This window comes from Acomys russatus, chromosome 9 (assembly GCF_903995435.1).
Source record: "Acomys russatus chromosome 9, mAcoRus1.1, whole genome shotgun sequence".
In the NCBI taxonomy this organism is placed as follows: domain Eukaryota; kingdom Metazoa; phylum Chordata; class Mammalia; order Rodentia; family Muridae; genus Acomys; species Acomys russatus.
The window spans coordinates 59,526,554-59,544,394 of NC_067145.1; the positions used below are offsets into that span (position 1 = coordinate 59,526,554).

The following is a 17,841-nucleotide window of genomic DNA, read 5'->3' on the forward strand; positions in this document are numbered from 1 at the left end:
ACATAATGAACCCTAAGTAATTTTATTCAATAAACATTGTCATTAGTATACTCAATACATTATTTTAAATTGTTATAAGAGAGTGGTTATTGACAATTTCTACAATAGAAAACTTGAGATGTTTACTGTCTTAGTTCTCTGTTGTTATGGAGAAGACTCTGTTGTTCATACAGTACGTGACACACCAAAGTATCTCAACAACCTACAATGGTAACCTCTTCTCTTCCATTTTTATTTAGCTCATTTTTTTGTAGAGATAATGTCTACAAAAACCTTAAATACTTTTCCAGATAGAATAATCCCCAGTTTCATGTGGAGATGATTAGGGTGCCCTGCTCATTTGTCCACTTTTTGTTTCTGTTATCCTCTTTGAATATTTTGCAGTTTTAATGTTGTTTTCTCTTTTTGTACTTCATGCTTCTGGGAGAAATGAAGAAATGGAGACATACCTTATTTTTTGGATTATAAGATGCACCTAGTTTTCAGAGAAGTAAAACAAGAAAAACAGTAAAAACAACAGTCGGACCATAAGGTGCACCCTAATTTCTCCCCCATCTTTTTGGGGAGAGTGAGCCTTCTGGTTTGAAAAATACAGTATCATTACATTTTTCTCACATAGAGCATTTTGGAGATTGAGATGAAATTTATTGTTGATTTAAGTAACAGAAATGACAAACAGGTAACAACAGGGACAAAATGCTCTAGGAATAAACAAACATATTTAGCCACCCACACTGAAAAGAGCCGCAATCTCTAAAGCTGACTTCAGCAGAGGGTTAATGTATGTAAATACTGGTGTTGATCTAGTCATGGTTTCACTGAGACCAGTTTTTCAGATCTACGTTCAGTTGCTTGGTTAGTGGTTTTGAGAGACAAAGGACTCATCTCTAAATTGTGTAAAGACATTCCATCCTAAAATTCCACGGGGGAAACACACAGGGACATCTTCATTCTCTTGCATTCAACGCTATGCAAAATGCCTTCATAGTTCTCCATAAATATTTAGGAGCAAATTCTATTTCAAAGTTTAAAACTCAGGCTTCGCATAATTACTGTGGTCGTCACAGTGTCTGAGGAGACACTGCCCTGTCCTAATTTGTTTTCTTACTTTAGAGCTACCTGTCTTGCACACATAAATCCAGCTTTGTGGAGAAAATTCCTTACCTTCACACAAACATTTCCTGAGACATTCTTCTAAAGATATAACATAATCACAAAAATATTGCCATCTATACTCCAAAGTGGCATAGCATAATTGCTCAACTGTACTGACATTTGGACACTGTCTCTCTTACTTATCCCACACCTTTTGAACCTGAGCCATTAAAACTAGTGCTATAAAAAGCAATATAACAACGAAAGTGTTTAAAATCCACAATCAAAATTTCTCAACAAAGAAAATGTCTAGATCAGAGAAATTGATTACCTTGTGAATTATAATAATCATGTGAGGGGCTAAAGAAATTGCTCAGTGGTTAAGAGCACCAGCTGCTCTTCCAGAGGCCCTGGGTTCATTTCCCAGCAACCATGGCAGCTCACAGCTGTCTGTGACTCCAGTTCTGGGTGATCTGATATGCTCACATGGACCTGAGTGCAGGCAAAACACCAATGCACACAAAATAAATACAAATAAAAAGATAATGACCATTTAAAAATAATTGAGAATAATGATTCCTTAATTCTTCCAGAAGAATTTCTAGTTTGTTTTATGAGGCCAGCATCACTTTGATATGGAGTCACAAAATCCATAGAGCTGAGGACTATAGAACAATATCTTTTATGAACATTGATGTGAAAAGCCTTAAAAATAAATAGGTACTGCAAAATGAGGAGTGTATTGCAAGAGTCTAACAAAACGCAGAAAGAGATTCTGTATAGAAATTCAAGAGTGAGTCTAAAGAAAAACTTGGTCCAAAGCAAGACACATTGGGGGAAAACATGGTCTTGTCAACTAACAAAGAAAACCACTTGGTAAACTGTAACTTTCAGCAAGCAAAGTAGGAAACATCTCAACACAATGAAGGTTATTCAAGGTAAGTAGCTTTGGGCATTCACTAAGTGTCTTGTTATCTATTCTTTAATAAACATTTAACATCATTATTTATTTTACAGTTTCCAAGGAGACACTGCACTGCACTAATTCCTTTTGTCACTTTAAAGACACCTGTTGGGGCATGGTCTGATGTATTTTGATGCTAACCACTGCTTGCTGTCTGTGTGACCCACCTTTTGCTTAATAAAAAGCCATCCCACCTGGGCAAGGCAAAGGAGATAGGTGGGGCTAGGAGAGAGAGGAATTCTGGGAAAAAGAAAGGACCACCACTAGGAGAAAGGAGAGAGACCTGAAGAGAAGAGAAGGCTGTCACGGGTTAGATGGAGGAGAAGCATGTGGCTGGCGTGGATGGAGAATCCGGCCCAGATGAACAACATGAGCAAGTATATGGGATTATAGACGGGAGGTAGCTTGATAGAAGTTATTGGAAGCAGATGGTATGGGATTGAGGCAGGGATCCCATTGCCTGCCCCACTATAGGAGGTAGTTTAGAGAATTGATACCTGCCCTGCCCCAGCTTAACTAAGGCTATTTTAAAATATAACAAATGTCTGTGTCTTAATTGAGTGCTAGCTGGGCCTACAGTTAATACAGATAATTTAAAAAACAATAGATACTTGTCCCACATATATAAACTCAGATTTGTGGAGAAAAATACACACACACACACACACACACACACACACACACACACACACACACACACACACAAGTGATGCCGGCTTCATAAAACAAACTAGAAATTCTTTTTGAAGAATTAAGGAAACATTATTCCCAATTACTTTAAAATGCGCGCGCGCGCGTGTGTGTGTGTGTGTGTGTGTGTGTGTGTAAACACATACACATATGCCTACACAAAATACTGAGTCTGCATTTGATAACTATTTAAGTGTTTAAAAATTATGCACTTTGAGAAATAGGTTAACTTTTCTCAGAAGGTCAAATATAAAATACTATAATATATTCCACTTGTAGGTTTGCATCCAAAACATTTCAAAGCAAGTCATCAGAAAGATGTTCATATAGCAGTGCTCATGTAGCCTTATTTTCTAAACTCATAATAGTGGGAGATAGCCAACATTAGGGTAAAGAACAAAAAAAGCACAGCATATATATGCAACATTATTCAGCCTTGGAAAAGAGATTCAGATTCATCCAATATCATGTATGAAACATAAAGACTTTTCCTGAAGTTGAATGCTCTTTTTGAACAAATAGATATTATGTAAAAAAGAGTTTATTTTCGTAAATGACAATCTCATATGCACATGCAGCAGAGTGCTTTGATGAGGTGTATCTACATGTAACACTGATTTACTTTACTCCTCCCCCCCTCTTCCCTGCCCAAATCCCCTTTCTTCTATCTAATGTCTGCCTTGAATGCTCACGAGTCCTTTGCCCCATGGAGTCCATGTATGGCAGTAATATCTGACTCTGCTTGAGTCTGGATTACTTTGCTTATTTCTATAGACTAATATCAATTTTCATCACATTACTAATGCTTTTACTTCTCAAAACAGGAAAACCTATCCTATTATTCATATGGAGGAGGCACAAAGCCACAGTAGCCTCAACCAATGTGAAAAGGAATTGCACAATAGCACTCCCACTTCTGTCCAAATTTACCCCAAGGTAGCAGCAATCAGAATAGTGTGACAGTGTAATAGAAACATATAGTTTTGAGGAATAAATTGAAAATATCTAGAAAAATACCCTTATTTATGTGGTATTAAGCTTGACAGTGGTACCAACACCACCCTGTGAGGATGGAATAATCTTTCAGACAGTGGTACCAACACCATCCTGTGAGGAAGGAATCATCTTTCAGAAAATGGGCAAACTTGACATCGACATATAAAACAGTGAGCTTCAAGCTGTCTCACAGTTTATACAAAAATATCTTTAGATGGATTAAAGACCTAAGTGTAAAAACAAAATCTTCAACACTCATGAAAGAAAACATAAGAAAAAAACCAGAGTGAAACTCAATTTGACTGTGATTTCCTAGTTAGAACACTGAAAATAGGCAGTGCAAGTGGAAAAAAAATAGATTTTTTTGTGTGCATGAATGTTTTGTCTGCATGCATGTCTGTGAATGTGCATGCCTGGTGCCCATGGAAAGCAGAAGATGGTGTCATATACCTCAGAACTGGAGATGGGGCAGTGGTGAGCCACTTTGTGGGGTGCTCAGAATAGAGCTGAGTATTTCTGCAGGAGCAACAAATGCTATTAAATACCAAACTATCTCATCGGCCTTCCACACAGACAAATTTAGCATTATCAAAACTTAAAAGTTACTACAACAAAGGGGAAATATCATTCTGTGAGTAGCTTTCAGGGAGGTTCTGGAAACTCTCAAAATAATACATATGGTAGCCATTGCTCTTGGCTGCCCACCAGCACTCAGTAGTAAGACTACATTACTCAATGTGTTACACAATTAGGTCACAGAACATAAAGAAATCAAGCTGAAGTTGAGATAGAAGCTTTCCCCCTGCTGGCTAGCTTTCATGTCTTCAAAAGCTGTTGTGTAGGTTCCTGGGGCAGGGGGAGTGGCCAGTGCCATCTTCAATCTTGCAATCTCCAGTAATGACCTGATTGGCAAGATGTGCTTTCCTGCACAGGTGGCATAATTGTTATCTATTGGCAACTAATGGTTCTTGGGCAAAAGACTGTCACTTTCTCTGTTGGTGTAGCTGCTGGAAACTCATCCTTGCTCCAGTAAACTCCTACCCATGCTGAGGCAAGAGATTGCAAATAAACTCAGTGGACCACACACTAAGGAAACTACAAAAGTAGAAGGGGGTGGCTGTTGGGAAGAAAGTTTTTAAAGGATGAGGGAAGAAAGTGAGATGTAGGAATGGAGCATAAAACTTATTAAAATTAATTATATAAGCATATGAAATTATTAAGTAATCAAAAATGTTTGCAAGTATAGAAACAATCAATCAAAAACCTTTTGCCACACCAAAGAAGACTATCCTCGGAGTCAAATGACATTTCACAGCATGGATACAATATCCACAAATCGTGTATCTAATGAGCGATCAATACAAGAATATGAAAGATCCTTATTAACACAATTCCAAAAATGTCAACGTGCCAACTTGTTTGCTTGCAAAGGCTTAACAGGTTTCGTTTTAGAAGAGACTGTCCAACTTATCAGTGTTAGACAATAAAAAAAACTATGAAAAAGAGAAACAAAATCATAATGAGATAAAATTTGTGATCATTATATCTGTACCCAAATAAAGGCGACTTAGGGAAAGTTTCAGATGACTAGAATCTGTGTGGACAGATGTTGGGAGTGAGATGGAGTCTGTTCTGTAATGGTAGTGATCCATGATAACTGTGCCCTTTGTTGTGATTGAGTTTATTCTTATACAGCAGGAAGGAGAACAAGAAGAAAACCTAAGCATCCGATGAATAGAGAGCATCTCATCAGACACATCATCCAGAAGGGACAAGTGGGGAATGGTTTTCCTTTCTTCTTTCCCTAAGGCTGGGTGGTGGGCATAACCCACTCCTGACCAAGGGCTCTTGGAGGACACTTTGAGACAAACATTGTACATGTCATGGATCTGACCTATACAGTATCAGCAACCCCCTTTAAGTTTGGTTTGGCATCTTCAGTTTGGATTATAAAAATAATCTGTAGTTAGAACACATTAAATGGAAATGACTGAAATAAATAATCCTTGGGCTTTAACTTGAGAGTTGTCCTGGCTAGCCTGAAGAAATCTGGTGCCAATATTACTGTTCTGGTTCAGTGTTCCATCTTCATTTCATGATTAAATCATTTAAATGTTTAAAAGATGATGCCTTTGTGGAGAAAAACTAACTTTTCTCAGAAGGCTAAATAGTAAATACCACATGAGACCATTGTCTATCTAAGTATTTTGGTATTTTGAAAATATTTCAAATAGGGACTAAAGAGATATTTGTATGACAAAGTTCAAAGTAACCTCATTTGTATAGTTCCAAATCAGTGGAAAATATGAAAATAAAGAAAATAAGCAAGAATATAGTAAATGTAGAAGATTCAATATTTAGTCTTAGAAAATGAAGAAATTCAGATATGATTTGCAACATCAGTTAATGTACATATTTTTCTGAAGTTGAATATTTTTTATTAGTGTGTAACAATTTCACAGAATGTAAATCATAGTTGCAGAAATGAATATTTGTTGAATGCATATGGTACCTACTCCTGTTATCCTAAATTAATTTTTCCCTCCTCTCCACTGTTTGACTTTCTTTCCTTTTATCTAATCATCTTTTAGCCTTATGACATCTTCTCCCCTGCCCTGTTAACTCAGTAAATCCAAAATAACGTTTCTTTCTTTCTGAGTCTGGATAGCCTGACTTATTTCTACAGAGCAGGTTCACATTTTATCACATAACTGAAGATGTTCCAACAGGAGGAGGTAGACTCATTATGACTGGCACAGAGAAAGTTAGAAACCCAAAAGGACTTGGTGAATTTGAAGAGGTTACCTGGTGGTGCGCCATCTTCTTCATTTCAAAATTTACCACAAACTGGCAGCATAAGTGTGTAATAGGGATGCATATATCTATGGAGTTGAATGGAAAAATGTAGAAATAAACCCTCACACATGTGCTATTCCATTTCTTGGCAATGGCGCCAATACCACTCAACGAGGAAAGAATGATTGCTCTGAAAATACTGCAGGAAAAACCTTCATCTCTACAAACACAATGATGAAGTTGGAACTTTCCATCATAGCATATACAAAAGTTGTCTTCCAATGAATTAAAGACTTTAGAGAACAAAACTCTAACATCCAGAGAAGAAAATATGAAAGGAAAATAATTTTGAGTTTCTTCTATTTTCTTGAAAATGATACAATTTTATTTTTCTATACGGCTGACTTTCTATTGTATATGCATTCCACATTTTTTTTATTTTTTTTTATTAATTTATTCTTGTTACATCTCAATGTTTACCCCATCCCTTGTATCCTCCCATTCCTCCCCCCCCATTTTCCCATTATTCCCCTCCCCTATGACTGTTGCATTCCACATTTTTTGCCATTTATTTTTGATGAACATTTTTTCCAAACTTCATTCTTTTGCATAGAGTCCAAATAAATATCAGTAACTCTAGTGCAGGTTGACTTTGATTCATTTGAATGTATATTGAGAAGTTTAGATCTGGGTCTTTTCATTTTTATCTTTATTTTTTGAAACACACACACACACACACACACACACACACACACACACACACACACGCACACACACACACGACAGAACTCCAACATAAGAAACAGCCCTTAACATTGAGAATCACCTGAGTCAAGTCCCAAGATAAGTAAAGCACCACATCTATTATAGTGGTTGAGGATCTGAATCCCACATGGACTTTAGAAGGCTGAAGAGTGTTCCAAAGGGGATGCCCATAGAAAAAGAAAGTCTATGCAAATCTTTATTTTAACATTTAAAAGAAAGCTACATATCCATTCCAACAGCTTTCCCAGGCCTGGTGACCCACTTGTTGGGTTCTTCTGGAATGTAAAAGTAGTTCTTGCTACACTGATACACAGATGTGTGGGATTCACATATCCATCATGGAAAAAAACCTACCTCTATGATTGGGTTTAAACAAAAATATTTAACTTTATATCCCCCTTCTTAACTCATGTGTTCTGTCTACATTCTTTCTCATCACCTAACATTGCTGTATCTTGGCCTCCTTTCTAAATTATTAGACTTTACCCATACTTAATCTGATTACGAATGTACATGAATATACTGTAGGCCATGCTCCCCCTGTGTTTGGGTCACCTCGCTTCATGTTGCACTTTCCATGTCCATCTATTTTCTGCTACATTTTCTCTTTCTTTTCACCTGAATAACATTCTATTGTTTCTATGTACACAACCTCATTATCTGTTCATCTGTTGGACTTCTAGGCTGGTTTTATTTCCTTGCTCTTATTAATGGAGCAACAATAAACATGGATCTACAAACGTTCTATTTATTTTATCTCAACCTATTTCCATATTATCCACACAGTCTAACTATTTTCAAATAAACTTTACTCTGCCAGAAGTTATGTATCTTTGTTGTAGATTTTTTTTTTGATACATTAGTATCCCATGTTACCCACAATATAACCCAATCAAGGCACACAATGTTTCTATCTCCACCAAAAAGTTCTGTATTTTTTCTGTCACAATGACGACTCACTAGTAGCGGACGACTGTTTGGGTTGCTACTCATCTTAGAATACTTTCATAAGAGAGCCCAGGAAGCATCACTATATCTTGTTTAACATTTGTATTAAATTTATATTCTATAGACCAGTGTAAAAGAATTTCTCTATCTTTATTTAGTTTACAGTGGGAGTGGGGTGCTGAATGCATGATGGCGACATGATTCAACTCTGATTAGGATCCTCACTGCGACTCCTCTTGGATAACCTGTGCCACGGAGATCCTGCAGCTTTGGATCTGTGGACCAGCTCCGTCATGTGCTCTAGCAGTCCATAGATGGCGTAAATGTTGGGGTGTGCCAGGAGCTCATAGCTGCGCTGGTTAGCTCTCCAGCTTTCCCACACCCACACCACCAGGGTGAGCTCTTTAGCACTGCCCAGGCTTGGTTCAACCCATGCTTCAGCCAGCAAGGGACAGGGCCAACTCTTTCACTCTCATGCCCTCGGGGCTAGCCAACCTGCAACCTGCCAGCTCTATCGTGCACCCAAGAGAAGTGCAGAGTCTCCCAAGTGCTGTAATGAGTGAGAAGCAGGGCCGGCTCTCCTGCTCTCATGACCTCAGAGGCAGCTCTCCTTCCTGCTGTAAGCAGTGAGGATTGAAGGGGGGGGGCACATCTTTCCCTTACACAACGAACAAGTGGCAGGGCCAGTTCTCCCATGGTCATACCCTCAGAACCAGCTCACCAGTGTCCCCCACCCCAGGTTCAGCTTTACTGTGCTGCCCAGGCAATAGCACCCTATTAAAAAAAAAAGATTATTGTGCCAGAAATAATTTTTTAATATAGGTTTTTGTTAATTAAGGTCTACCTGAAGAAGTTTCTCTGGGCTAAGGTCAAAATGTCCTTAGGAGTCATTTTATTGCTACGTCCCTTTAGAAGGATATCATCTGGTTTTCCTCTATCATTCATGACCTACAGAGTCTCAGGTCCTTGGTTGCGATAGTGTCATTTATGGATTCCATCTCACAGAATTAGCCTTCAATCTATTTTTAAAATGTGGCTGGTTACTTTCATAATATGTGTGCCACTACTGCGCTGCATATTTGCATATTTTGCAGGCAGGGTTTTGGAGTAGGTTATAGGGTTTGTAGCTTTTGAACTTGATGGTAACTTTTCCCCCTGGTAGTGTGGAAAGTACGTTCCAGTCAGCAGCAGTAAAGCATCTAGTTGGACACCAGTTTTATTTCTCCATGTAGGTGGACATAAATAAGTTGTGTCTTCAGCTAAAGGATTCTACCATCAGGTTAGTGAAAGTAACCAATGCTTTGGCAATAACCTGTGATCTTTGGGGTGTCTATGGACCCCTTTGGCCAACAACTCACCAAGCTGGAGGTTTAACTTGGCAGCATATGGTGTCTACGTGGGGTATTGTCTCCTCCCTGTCTTGACCTCATGTAAATTCTTCTCGTACATGTGTATACTTTAAGGAGCATCTAGGAGAGCATGGCTTTTGAAAAGGCATTTAGGGTTGGGTTTCTTCCCCATATTTCCTCCTTTACCCCACCTCCCATCCCTCTCCCTATTTAATCCCCAGAGTCTACTTTCCCTTTTATGTTTTCATAAAACAAGTATATTCTATTTCCCCTTTCTTGGGAGATCTTCTTCTTCTCCCAGCCTCTTATTAGCTACCTAACGTCTGTGGTTGTTTGGGATGAGTCATGTAAAAACAAAAAAACAAACAAACAAAAAAACCCAAACAAACTTAAAAGCTAACATCCATGTATAAGGGAAACGTCATATTTGTCTTTTTGGTTCTTTATTACTTCAGGATCATTGTTTCTGCTTTCATCCATTTATCTGGAAATTTTATGGTTTCATTTTTCTTAGCAGTTGAATAATATCTTATTGTGTAAATGTATCACATTTTTGTTATCCACCTATTAGTTGATGAACAGCTAGACTGTTTTTAATTTCTAGCTATTATAAATAGACAAGCAATGAACATGGATGAGCAAGTATCTCGGTAGTAATTACGCAGAGTCCTTTAGCTATGTGTCCGGGAGTGTAATGGCTATATCCTGGGGTATATCGATGATTTTCAGCCTTTTGAGGAACCGCTAAACTGATTTCCATAGGAGCTACATCAGTTCAAACTCCTACCAGCAGTGAATAAGAGAACTGTCTGTTTAGTGATATACCCCATTTTAAATGGAGTTATTTGTTTTCTTGATGTTTGTGTTGTTGTTGTTCTTTATATAATTTAGAGTTTAACCCTGTATCAGATGCTACTTGTTAAAGATGGTTTTCCATTCTGTAGGCTGCCACTTTTTTGAATGACAGTGTCCCTTGCTGTATAAAACATTTATCTTCATGAGGTATCATTTATTAATTGTTCTTAATGCCTATGCTAATGGTGTCGTACTGAAAGTTCTTTCCTCTGCCAATGATTTCAAGCACACTTCTTACTTTATCTGGTCTTACGTTAAGGTCATTGATCCACATGTACCGAGAGTGAAGGACCCTGAATCATTCATCCCCAAATACGATGTCTTTATCAGCTTCCTCCCCTCAAGGCTCAGGGATCTAAGTGGAAAAGAAAGCAGAAAGATTGTAAGAGCCATAGATGGCTCATGAATTCAAGAAAAGCGTCCCCATATACAACAAGACTGTTACACATATGAACTCACAGAGACTGTGACTGCATGTAAAAGACCTGAATAGGTTGAAACAAGATGCAATCTCAGCACTGTGAAGAGGAAATGGACACAAAGTTCTACCCCAAACCAAAAAGCTATCTGCAATTGATACATGGTGGGTGTCACTTGGTACATTAACCACACTCCAGGGCAGTCTCTACGCCCAGGTGATGTTGGGCAAAGCAAAATGGACTCCATATGGATGCCATGTTTTGTTGTTCTTGTTATTGTTTTTGTGTTTCATGTGTGTGTGTGTACATGTATATATTTTGACTTTTTTATATTATTTATTTTTAGAAAAAAAAGTGTGTTTGTTTTGTTTTTTCCCTGTGGGATTTTTGTTTGTTGTTTTGTTTTGGAGAGAGATAGAGATACAGGAAGAGAGAGTACTAAGTGGACAGGGAGGAGCGGGAGGGGAAAGAATACGATCAAAACATACAGCATGAAAAAAATTTAAAATACAAAATTAAAAATTTAAAAGAGCAGACTTTTACACTGAATACTTGCCTTCCCCATGGAGTCTGGGGTTTTGGTGGATGTTATGCACACAGTGACCACATGGTTAGTGTCAACAGAATCCTGAGCACTGATTCCCTACTGACATTTCTCTGCAGACATTTAGCATTCTCAGATGCTGTGGAGGATGAAGCACATTGTTTTGATGACCTCAGAAAAGGACTTGGTGGCTTGTATCTCACCTATGCAATATTTTATGGCTATATATCTCTTTTTCCCTTTGACTTTATAGTGTCCTTTCACTGCAAAACCATCATATCAATACTTTTGAGTTCTGATAATAGATACTTGTAGTAAAACCATTGAATGCATATCTATTTGAAGGCCTTGAGGACAATAATTAACTAGTGACCCTTTGGTACTGAAGGACTTCCTGGAATAGAAAACTCATGATTCACTTTTGCTAATTTCCCTCTGCACTGGGAATGGCTTCTTTCACCAGTGTAGAAATACCCAAGGAATGAATGGATGCTGGGAAGGCCATCACATGTGATGTAAATCACCCAGTCCAGTGAGTAAATAACACATTTTGATTTTTCTAGTAATTAGCTCCCAATAGTAGCTGAGGAAGTTTTCAAGCTCGATATTTGCACTGACTTCTGCTGCAATTGCTCTGCTTATGCATATGACAATGAAGAATAGATTATACATACATGCATGTGGGAACTAGAGGTCAACCTGTCTACTAAGACTTTGTGTGTTTTTCTGGGGTTGCAGTACTACCTGATATGTTTCAGTGGCATGACTGTGGTGCCCTTTCTGCTGGCTGGTACCATGTGTCTGGGATATGACCAGTGGGCCACTAGCCAGCTCATTATTCTGTGAGTAAATAGTAGAAAGTCTCTCACATCCCGAGGAAGACATAAACATAAACACAGTCAACTAGAAGTACCACCCACCTTCCTTTAATCATCTCTCATTGGCCTGGAGCCTGCAAATTAGGCCATACTGAGTGGCCAGCCAGCTCCAGGTGTCCTCCTATCTAAGCATCTGCAGTATTGAGATTATATGCTGGTGGCTGCATCCAATCTTCTTCTTTTTTTTTCATAGTCATTATCCACAACAGAATAGTGATGTTCAATACCTCTTAACTCTGAGGTAAAGAGAACAATGAGGATGGACAAGCATGTCTTCCTGTTACTCAGTAAGGAACCGCAAACACATGATTCACTGTGGCCAAGCCACAGGGCACAGCAAAGGCTACACTGTGGTCTGGGAGTTTTTTCTCTGAACTCCCATTGTTCTCATTCTTTCAAGAGCCTTTCCATGTTAACCTGCAGAAGTTGGGCCAATAAAGAGATATCTGAAACATCTGCATTTAAAAAATAATATTTGTGCCAGAAATCATAGGATTCCATTCCATCAATAGACTTTTTTTTCTCACACCCTTCTTCCATTTCCTGATTTTTCTTTCCACTGGGGTACTTGAGATGGTGTTGTCTGAAATAAAAGCCACATGCCCTCCTACAAACATCATAGATGTGAGAAGGGAAATCAACACATGATTTCATATGTTATACCTGTGCCTAGGGGGTTTTGTCTGAGGTAACTTGGGAGAACAAGCCCAGAGAAGAAAGAAATTCCAAGTACAAATAGGTTCTAGGAGGAATTCAAGTCAATGAACTGCAGGTTGGTTAGGCCAGCAACTTTGATCATTCCAAAGAGTTTGCAGAAGAGACGCTGAGCACAGGATCTGGGAGGGATGTGAAGACAGCACTGACCTGCCAATCATGCCCAAGGCCAGCATGAGTGCTGCACCACACTGGATCACTCAGCAGCTGCCAACCTTTGTAATTCCCAAAATTCCAGGACTAGGACTGGAGGAGGTAGAGTCATTCATTCCCAGTATCAGAAATGCTGTGGAGAATACAAGAAAGATCCTTCAGGAAAATGCTACTCCTGTTTGTTGCATGGACAGGAGGTGATAGGGTGCAAGAGAGCCTGGTATAGGCATAGTAATCGCCAATGGACTCAACAGTACTGGCTACAATGGCACTGAGAATACCTATGGCAGCTCACAAAGCTGGGAAGTCTGGACCATACAGCGCATTGCACAGCCTGCAGAAAACTCAACAGGCTGCAAAGTGTCCTTTCCAAGTGACTCTGGTCTAAACCTTTTCTAGGCAGTTCAGATAGTTTCTGTTTCACTTATCTGGTCTTAGGGTCTTTTCTGTGGCTTTTCTCCTCTGAGAGTCTTTCTCTTTCTTTCTTTCTTTCTTTCTTTCTTTCTTTCTTTCTTTCTTTCTTTCTTTCTTTCTTTCTTTCTTTCTTTCTTTCTTTCTTTCTCCTCAGTTTGTATGAGAGTCTTCTTGGCAGTCCTGTTCTCTGGTTTCATAGAGACTCTCAGTATTTATTAATTACTGTGGCAAGGAGGGACCTAATGAGTCTGGTCAGTTTTGGGGACTTCCTGATGCTAATTTTAGTTGTTTACTTCCTGCTTACAGAGCTTCTCTTTCGGGGTGGAGTGTTTCTATCTCAGAGGAACCTGTTACACAACAGAGGCTGAACCTCAATCTGTTACACAACCTTGTAGCTCCACGGAGACCCACGAAGGCCAAGGAGGCAGCTGACCACTTTTATGAATGGGAACACGACGATAGCGCCCTGGATCCATCAGATGTGGAGATAGCATGTATCTGTGTACAACAGCTCCATTGGCAACCGAAGTGTTAGGTTTCCAGTTAATCTAAAGACAGGATGGTTCAAGCAGGGCCCAGTATGCAAAAGCACTGTCCTGAAACAAGGCTAACTTGCATCCAAATGTTGTGCACAGACTTGGTCCGGATGAGCTGGCTGGTGGCCCACTGGTCATATCCCAGACACATGGTACCAGCCAGCAGAAAGGGCACCACAATCATGCCACCGAAACATATCAGGTAGTACTGCAACCCCAGAAAAATACACAAAAACATTAGCAGTTAAATTGTATCTGACTTCAGGACTTCCAGACTCCCAGTGCTGTCCGGGTTCTCTACCAGAGAACACTTCTGTCAGATGCTGTTCTCCATCATGTTGGTTGCCTTGAACTCAGTGTCTTCATTGTCCTAATCATCACTGGGTGAGCCCCCACCATTGATCACTACCGGGAGAGTAAAAAATTGAGTTGTTTTGGCTTCCTCTTCATATTTGCCTACTGTGCAACCCCTCATCTTCCATAGGAAAAGCAGGAGCAAGCATCATAGCTTTCTTCAGTGGGACTCACATCAGCAGCATGTAATTGGACAGGGTGTGAATTTGACTGGTGCATGCAATACTCACAGACGTAGTGTGCACAATACGCCTGCTATTCTTGTCTGCTTTCCTTGTGATGTTGGCTGCCTAGGGGTGGAACCTCAGATAGCTTCTAGCTGCCACCACTTTACAATGGATCATTGACTGGCACTCAGTCTTTTCTTAAGATGAATTATCCATCAGATTTTGGGGCTGGTTCATGGCTGGAGCTGCTGTACACTCCTCTCTGCTAGCCTCGAGTGTTGGTAAGTGGCAGAGAATCCACCCAAGGGGTGCAAAGCTATGGAACTGATGTCCAGCGCTACAAAGACAAAGCAAGCAAATAAATAACAAATCCAAAAGGGAAGAAACAAAATAACAATAATGGAAAAGGCAGATGTAGATTCCTGGCCAAGTATTTGTTTAGAGCAAGTGTACTCTGTACTTCCATCTGTAGCAGTGCTTTGGCCCATTCTGTGGATGCCGAGGTTTCACTTTTCTGCTGTTGAATTCCGCTGTTCTCACCCACAGCTGCCCACCTCTGTGTACAGCTGTGCGTCATTTGTCTGGTTCTAGTTCAGGGAGGAATGCCATTATGCTGCTCGGTACATTTTTAAAAGTTGTAATTGTGCAATTTAATGGAATGTACATTTCCAATCTGTGTGGAAAGATTGTCTAGATTTCTAGACCAGTTGGTGGGACTCAAAGAGAAACAATGCAGGATGTGACCTTGGCTCTTGTGGTATTTTTAAGCCTTGTGGCTTTGTTTTCTGTATTGGCCCATGTGGGTGGAGGAAGGACTCATTGCCACACAGTGAGTAGCTTGGTCACCATTGGTCTGAGGATATGTTACATAAGCTGGGATCTAGGCCAGAAGCTACAGCCTCTAATTTGCCCCTAGTTTATAAAATGCCGTTTAAAGTTTATGATTGTAACTAAAGAATGGTGTTCCCACCCTCTCATTCCATCTGCTGCCAGGCGAGCACACACAGTAAGGAACAACCATAAGCAACTAGGGCTTGTTGAGGTCATCATGTGAGTTATGTTAAGAAAAGACACACTGTTGCTTATTGCAAATGTGGCAAAAGTATGGTACCAACATCCTCATATATTTGCTTGTATCAAAGTAACTGTATCTCTCAGTTTTTATTCTAGTCTGTTTCTTTTAAAATTTCCTTCACCAACTCAGTCATAGGATTTCAATAACTTGCATACTAACCCGCTCATTTTCCACACTCTTAAATTTCAGGGCTTCTAAATTGGAAATTATTTTCCAACAGAATCTAACTATGTGTCCTTGGCACAGCTCTAGGCTTACCTGCAAAACTGTAACTGTAGGCACTCTGTTGGCTACCAGGAAACTCAAATGTAATGTGTGTAAAATTAACTCATCATCTTCCTGAGAAGATCTGCTCTATTCTCATCTCCACAGCCTGGTCCTTCATTTGTTGGCCTCACTAAAATTTGGAGGTTAACCTGGAGTTCGTTGTGTGTGTGTGTGTGTTTTTTTTTTCTCACTACGTATTTGATACTTTAGAAAGCCTGTTGACACTTTTCTTGAAAAATATTCATTTCACCAGAACTGTTGGCCACCTTCCCTGCTGGCGTTCAGGTCTAAGCCTGTGCTGTTTTACACTTGAACTGTGAGAATCCCGAGAGAACGTGTTTTCCAGCACATCTGCAGCACCTCCTTAATAAACAGGCAGACGGCCTTGTGAAAACACCGTCCATGTAGCAACTGTGCTGAGGGGTCATGGTTATTTTCTTTTTCTTCTTGTGTAAATATGAAAATAGCACAAGCAATCATTGAGAAGGTACAGAGAAGAAACAGAATCCTTAAGGTTCCTAAGTAAAGGAATCCCTGAGACCACAAGGATGGGCTTGAGATTAGCTAGGCGGTAGCGCGCAGTGGAAGAGGCAGACCCTGCGGGACCTTCAGCTTCAGCCTCTAATTGTAGTCCCGGCCTTCTCACCCTAGGAGCAGGTGGAAGAGAGAGGATGGGTACGAGTGAGACATCACGCATGCTCCCACAGGAGAGAAAGTACCACCGAAACCTCAGTGTCTCGCCTGGACAGATGCTCTTCAGTTTTCATTATTTGATTCTTTTCTCGCTGAAGCTCTTCCCTTTCATACCACATTGTAATTGGTAGCGCAGAGTTATGTGGGAGTTTGTGGCTCTTCGTAGTGACATTTAAGATTGGCTTCTCTAGGGGAATATCCACATTACCTTCTTCGGTAAAGCATACGTTCTCTCTCTCTCTCTGTCTCTCTCTCTGTCTCTGTCTCTGTCTCTGTCTCTGTCTCTGTCTCTCTCTCTCTCTCGCCCCCCCCCCCCAGACAATAAAAAGGTATATCATTAAAAAAAGGTTTTCATGAATGAGGCAAGTGGAAGAAGCCCAACATGTAAACAGATGCAACATTACCAAGAAATCAATAGAATGAACTGCAGGCCCCTTCACTCACTCACATTGATGATGTAATGAACTGCAGGCCCCTTCACTCACTCACATTGATGATGTAATGAACTGCAGGCTCCTTCCCTCACTCACATTGATGATGTAATGAACTGCAGGCTCCTTCATTCACTCACATTGATGATGTAATGAACTGCAGGCCCCTTCCCTCACTCACATTGATGATGTAATGAACTGCAGGCCCCTTCCCTCACTCACATTGATCATCTCGCACATATGCTGCACCACAGTCTCTAGGCACAAATGAAATATAACAGATACTCTTTTCTACTTCTTTTAGGGTGCTATTTATTTTTATGTGCATAGGTGTTTTGCCTGCCTGTGGTCTGTCAGCCACATACATGCAGTGCCATGGAACGCAGAAGAAGGCATCAGGTCTCCTGGAGTTTAAGAACTTTGTGAACTGCCAAATGGTTGCTGGAATCAAACCTTGTTCCTCTGGCAAAGGAGCTGATTCTCTTAAGAGCCAACTCATCTCTTCAGCCCCTTTTTATATTTCTTGGTAGACAAATTTTAAGACTCCAAAATGATAGACATTAATTCTAGAATATTGAAAAACACACAGAAAAGTTATTAATCACTATAACTATTTTTAAAAAGAATGGTGTTTTATAAATTTCAGCCTTACATGGTATATAATGCACATGGTTTGACCACATTACATTAGAAATTATCATATATTCTAGTCTCATATGTTCTGCTTTAGTAAAAATC

The 17,841-nt window shown here is 39.8% G+C and overlaps 1 protein-coding gene and 1 pseudogene across 1 annotated transcript in view; one reads left to right on the plus strand and one right to left on the minus strand.

The window, feature by feature from the left end:
* Positions 1-17,841, plus strand: part of LOC127194016 (3-alpha-hydroxysteroid dehydrogenase) — a 1,235,587-nt gene that overhangs the window by 1,074,536 nt on the left and 143,210 nt on the right. The gene's annotated exons all lie outside the window — the stretch shown is intronic.
* Positions 8,457-15,214, minus strand: LOC127193560 (solute carrier family 23 member 2-like; annotated as a pseudogene).